General features: G+C 33.7%; 1 pseudogene; it reads left to right on the plus strand.

Moving 5' to 3' along the window:
* Positions 1-4,430: 4,430 nt before the first annotated feature.
* Positions 4,431-5,744, plus strand: LOC140851683 (uncharacterized; annotated as a pseudogene).
* Positions 5,745-6,718: the final 974 nt, after the last annotated feature.

The raw sequence follows: 6,718 nt of genomic DNA on the forward strand, positions 1-6,718 counted from the left end.
TTAGAGAGCAATAGAGCATTTTTGACAATGCATGCTATGAACACCATCATCTTGGACTAATCCTTATAGGTCTTAACAGCTGAAGTACTAGTTTAGCTTAAAGTGCAACCATGGAGAAGGCATGAAGGCTATCTTCATTTGTTTGTGTGTTTAACCGCCCTCCCTCGGCAACACTCTCTTGGAATAGTTGCAGCGCTCTCTGCCATCTGCGACCATTTCGTGCCGGAGTATTAGGGGAAAGCGGAGTATTGGGGGAAAGCACACGATTTCGTTGAAAGAAGAAGGGCCTCAAGGCAAAGAGCATTTCAGTATAGGATCTCCTCATCCTCATTATGAGAGGAAGCTTAAGCAAGAAGAACCACAAGAGTGCAGCATTGAGATGGTAGTGGCTGCCACCACCTCCATGCGCAGCCAAGAGCTTTAGCTTTAGAATCACCACCAAGTCCACTGCATTCCCTGCCCTAGTAAAAAAAATAAAAAAACAAAGTCGGATCTAGTTCGTGTACCAGGTCCTTCATTTAATGAACTTAATGGAGGAGAAAGTCATTTGCGTTACTGTAATTGATAGCAAAAGGAGTATATATGGTATAAGGCTGGAGTGAAGTTGCACCAACTCTAAAATCATATGTATATTGAGGCTCTGATCCCAATTTATTGTGGTAGAAATAAAGAAAAAAAAAAAAGACAATCAAATACGTAGATCAGCTCAAGGTTTATATTCACGGGACTTACAAAATTTTATTATGAAAAAGAAAATAAATACAAGAAGAGATCATACGCTCTCAACTCTCATATATTAACTCTCTCTCTCAACAAAAAGCCTATCTTTTTACAAAAACTTTAACTCCCAAGGAGACTCTTACAGGCCTGTCATACTAAAGTCCTCTGATGTCCCTGAATATTTCTTGCAATGCTCTCGACCACGGACCCCCTCTAACGTACTAGGATGCTCTGGGGTGTTCGTTTGCTGCTTTCTCTCGCCACAGACCGTCAGGCCTTTAAAATATCTCAAAAAATTCCAAAATAGAATCTTGATCGAAGTTTTGAAATCAATCAGTCGTTGGATTTTTTCTGCATGCACCCACGATCATTGGATAGCATAAAATCGCACTGTGGACTGCGTGAAACCTCTCTCTAGATCGTGCGGTTCATGTGTGCAGCATGGACCGCTTGGAACCATGTTGGAGCATGGTAGAGCACACGTGCACCGCACGGGCGCTCCCTGATCCGCACAATCCATAGTGGACCGCGAGCGTTGGCCAGCACGCATCTGGATCGCACGTCCGTTGGTGGGCCGTGCATCCCACAGGCTTGCACGCACCTGCGGGCCATGCCATGCTAGGGGCCTATGCATGCTGCATCTTCGGGCCTCCGCATCGTCTGCTGTATGCTGGACTTCTCCGCATCTGATCTTCACTGCTGTGGGTTGAATTTGAGGCGGCAATTCTAATAATTTCCTTCTCGACTTGACATTCGGCCTCCACCTAACTCTGAGAGCTTCTGTATGATCTCGTTCCTATGCTTTGAGATAAACATCTGATTGCTCATTGATGGATAAATATGAGAGTTGAACCAAGTCGCTCGATCCTATCTCCATCGTGTGGTGTGATCTATCTAATCTGAGAACTGCTCGGGATAGCCTCCAGCAGCAATAAGAACTTCATCTTGCGACATTGCATGTCATCTTCCTGAGTTTCCTGTATCGTGCCTGATCATTTGCTCTTGGAACTCCATCTCATACTGGACTTTCACTGACTCCTAAAGCTCCACCTCGCACTTGGCTTTCACTGGCTCCGAAAACTCCAATTTTCTTAATATGTTGTTAAGAGATCTTCAATGGCAACAGAAATCTATAGCCCTCATTTCATAGTTTCTATGTCTCTCCAAGTAATATATTTCTCATGGAAGCCGTCACCTTCTTATTTCTTCAAGATCAATTTTGATAGCAGTATGTGGAAGAGAAGTGATTTGGGAGGAGTAATTTCTATTATTCGAAGTGACATCAGTTCTTTAATAGCAGATGGTGCTGTTATGATTTATGATGCCACAGTTTCAATGGCAAAATTACCGACAGTCTGGAAGAGATTATATTATGCTATTTATATATTTTTAAGCTTTACATATTTATCTAAACGATGATTCTATGACAATTATTAGATGGCTTTCGGTTCCACGTATTGGTGTAGGCAAGCCTCATCCTTTATTATAGGATTATTGAAGATTTTTACACTCACTATTATCTTTTAAAGTTTCACATATTTATCAAAAAACGAATAATATTGCTGATTGAATGGCTTTGTATGTGGCAAATTATATAGAACCTACTCTTTTGACAATTGCGACTGCTCTTCCTTTTTAGTTTAGTAATATTTTTATTTTTTGATTCCCATGAATGTATTTTTTTCTCAAGTAACATAAATCATCTGATTTACCAAAAAAACATATATATATATATATATATATATATATATATATATATATATATATATATATATATATATATATATATATATATATATATATATAAATGAAGGTTCTATGTTGGTAGAGTCCATTGGCAGAGTCTCCATCGGTCATGTTTGTAATTTTTTCTTATTTAATACCATATGATTGTAATAAATATTCTTATGCTTTCACAATCTACAAAACCAAATATCATTATTCTTTTATCTTATTTTGCTCTTTTAAAATTTGAAGTTATGTGATTTGTGGACAAAGTTGAGAACAAGTAGTTGGTATCTCAAAATTATCAAGGATTCTAAATGGTAAGCATGAAGGCCCACCCTCCCATTAACTCTCTCGATGCTTGAAGACTAGCATTAATGACAAGCATGAAAGGATTTCTTTCTCTATAAGCTTTGGATGGAATTGTGATTAGTGAATGAGAGTGAAGACTAACACTAATGACTTCTCTCTCTATGGACTTATTTGGTTTGTGAAAAGTAGAGAGGAGAAGTGATAATTCTTGAGAAATGAAGAGAAGTTCTCTTATTTAGTTGGAGTTTTAAGAAGAAAGAAAAAAAATAATTTTTTTTATAAAAAAATACTTTTCATATTTCATGAAAAGTGAATACCCACGGAAGAAGTAGATTTTGAGACTTCTCATAGAATGAGAAGTGATGGCTATTTTTTCTTTCTAAAACTATCTTTATAAGATCAACGACTGAAAATCTACAAAATATGAATGTGGATGGTGAAGATAAAATATTGAATAGTGATATATGCCAAGGTCTTCATTTTTTTCTCTTTGCAAAAATCCTAGAAAAATTTTTCATAGATGGTGGCTAGCATCTCCACTATAATCCAACTCTCAAGTAAGTCTTCTTCTCTCTTCTTCCTTTTCTTGTTATTTTCCTTTTTTTCCCTTTAATTTTAACACCTCTTGAGTTGAACCATGGGTGTTCATATGAATGGGAGCACTTTTTATTTTGCTATCTCTTCTCTTTGATTGATTAAAAAAATAGCATCCTACAAATATTCATATGACTCATTTTGATGCATATGAGCACCCATATAATTTAATAATGCTATTTGAATAGTTATTTATCAATTGCTGTGGACATACCGTCTCCTATTAACACCAAGATCTTTTACTTGAATAGAAAACCTTTTTCCCCTATTAACTAGTGTGAATTCAAATATGAAAGTTTTTTTTTTTGATATTCACTTTCTTATTATTACAGCGGTTTTTTTAAGGTCACCTGTTCATCCATGTTTGACAAAATTTTTTTAAGGTCTCTCTCTTGTGAATATAGTCTCTCCTATTATCATTCTCCTCTTCCCTTGTTTCGGCCTCTATGGGATATGTTGAATAGATTATGCATTAGGTGGCCTGTTTTTTTTTTTTTTTGATTATATTGAAGAAACATAAGAACCATGGCCTCTAAAATATTTGCTATTGCCTATAAGACCTCTTGGCCATGTACTTTTGACTCACTAATATTTACATTAATCAGTCTCACTTATTAGTGAATTACATTTAAAAAATACTTCTAAAATATTCACTATTTTGATTTGTAATTTGATCTGAATTATATTTAGCAAAACTCATAATTGGATATTCTCAACTATTTATTTTTTTATTAGTAAATTATATTCTATGTTATTGTTATATTTCTGCTAGCTATTTTGTGTCAAAATTAGTACAAAGAAGAAAGATATTATTTTATAGTTTTCTAAATGCACTCATAAAGCTTATTTAATTAATTTTTATCCTATGATTGTTTGTTGTTTGCTTATGACAGTTATAGCTTGTTTATCTATGTCTGAAAAAAAAGAAGATGGCAATTAGTATTTTGGTGATATACATAGAGATGATGTTGATGATAATGTCAATGAAAATTATGATTCTTGAAACCTTGGCATGGCTGAATATTAGAATTCCTAAGAAAGTGGTGTATATTTTTGATAGAATACTTGATAAGAGGGTGATGAATAGTATAGCTATTCTTAGGCTCATGATAATGGAGAGTGATCAAGTTTGTATCGATCCATCTAGAATGGATAGGAAGGCATTTTGAAAATTTGTAAAATGCTTAGATCAGTAAGCAAATTAGAGGAGAATAAAAATATTCATGTGGAAGAGATGGTTGCAATATTCCTTCATACCCTAAGCCATCACTCTAAAAATAGGGTAATGCAATTATACTTTTATAGATCGGATGAAATAGTAAGTGGGCATTTTAATATTGTCCTAAACACTATCTTGAGATTTCATACACATTTACTAAAGAAGCCTGAGCCTATTACAGATATATCAACAAATGAGAAATAGAAGTGGTTTAAGGTGAGCTAATATTATAGTTTAAATTAAAGGCACTATTTCCACTTATTATATTGTTAAACACTCATTATTATGTCTATATTTGTACTATAAAATTATCTAGATGCATTGGATGGTACCCATATTGAAGTATGAGTTTCAGAGAAAGACAGATCTAGATATCGATCAAGAAAGAATGAGATTTCTACAAATGTACTTGGTGTGTGCTCACAGGATAACCTTGATGGGAGGGGTCAGCACATGATAATAGGGTCCTCAGAGATGCCATTTCTCATAGAAATAGATTAAAAGTCTCACAAGATAATTTTAAGTCCTTTATTACTACTAAACTTTCGTTGCATAATTAGGATTAATAATTTTTTCTCACTTTACTTTTTTGCGTGCTTTTGAATGAGTAGGTTATTACTACCTGTGTGATGCTTAATACATAAATTCTAAGGGTTTCTTAACTCTATTTAGAAGTCAGAGATATCACTTCAATGAGTGGAGATAGGATCATCAACCCACTACATCTGAGGAGCTCTATAATATGAGGCACTCAAAGGCTAGAAATGTAATTGAGAGATATTTCGGCCAACTAAAGCTAAGATGGCAATCCTAAGGAGCCACACTTAGTATTTTATTAAGATAATGTGTAGGCTCATTTCTGTACGTTGCTTGCTGCACAACTCTTATTAAAATAATGTGTAGGTTCATATCTGTACGTTGCTTGCTGCACAACTCTTATTAAAATAATGTGTAGGTTCATATCTGTACGTTGCTTGCTGCACAACTACATTAGAAGAGAGATACCTGTAACTCATATTGAGGCTTTGTACAATGAAAAGGAGTGGCTTATGGTAGTTTTCCATATGAGCATGGTGCATATATTAAGCATATTGAGTCATCTGTATCTTGAAATATATTCAGGGCTAATCTTGCAGTCCAAATATTTGTAGAGTGGCAACATAATAGAATTTGAAGAAACAATTATCATCATTGTTGCTTTTAATATTTAGGGCTCTTAATATTTGTATGAATATTATGTGTTATATTATCATCCTTTTTTAATATTTTTCTTGCTATGTTATAATACTTACTGTGTTATGTTATAATACTGTGTTATATCATATCCTTACTTAATAGTTCATTCTTATTGTGTTAGATTATAATCCTGTGTTATGTCAAATCCTTGCTTAATAGTTCTTTTATACTCATTCATGCAATATAATCTAATATGATAAATTTGATTATACAAGGAGAACATATGAGATTGTAAATGTAGATATGAGTACCTTAATAGTAGGAGATACATCAACAGGAAACAAGAGGACAAGGTGTGATCGCTATCGTAGGCAGTAAAAAATAAAAATCAACCCAAAGTATATAGATAGGATGAGTCAAAAATCGTATCCTTAGAGATCTAGGACAATTATTTTATGAAGAAGCAATAAAAGAGACTTGATTGTGAAAGAATTTAAAAATAAAACAACAAGAATTAAACTGCAAGTTTAAAGTAATTTGTGAATAAAAACAAATCAGAGAGATAATACATCAACAGGAAACAAGAGGACAAAGTGTGATCGCTATCGTAGGCGGTCAAAAATAAAAATCAACTCAAAGTATATAAATAGGATGAGTCAGAATCGTATCTTTAGAGATCCAGAACAATTATTTTATGAAGAAGCAATAAAAGAAACTTGATTGTGGAAGAATTTAAAAATAAAACAACAAGAATTAAACTGCAAGTTTAAAGTAATTTATGAATGAAAATAAGTCAGAGAGATAATCTAGAAATTCAAAATCCACCATGTAAAATAGATTTTATTTTTTTCTTTTTTATATTGTAATATTAATACTTGTGATTAGGGTATTAGTATAGTTTATCTCTGAGAGGTACGGATCATATCCGTAAATCACGATTCATCCATTTAGAGTATAAATTATCTAAATTTA

Source organism: Elaeis guineensis, chromosome 9 (genome assembly GCF_000442705.2).
Source record: "Elaeis guineensis isolate ETL-2024a chromosome 9, EG11, whole genome shotgun sequence".
In the NCBI taxonomy this organism is placed as follows: Eukaryota; Viridiplantae; Streptophyta; class Magnoliopsida; order Arecales; family Arecaceae; genus Elaeis; species Elaeis guineensis.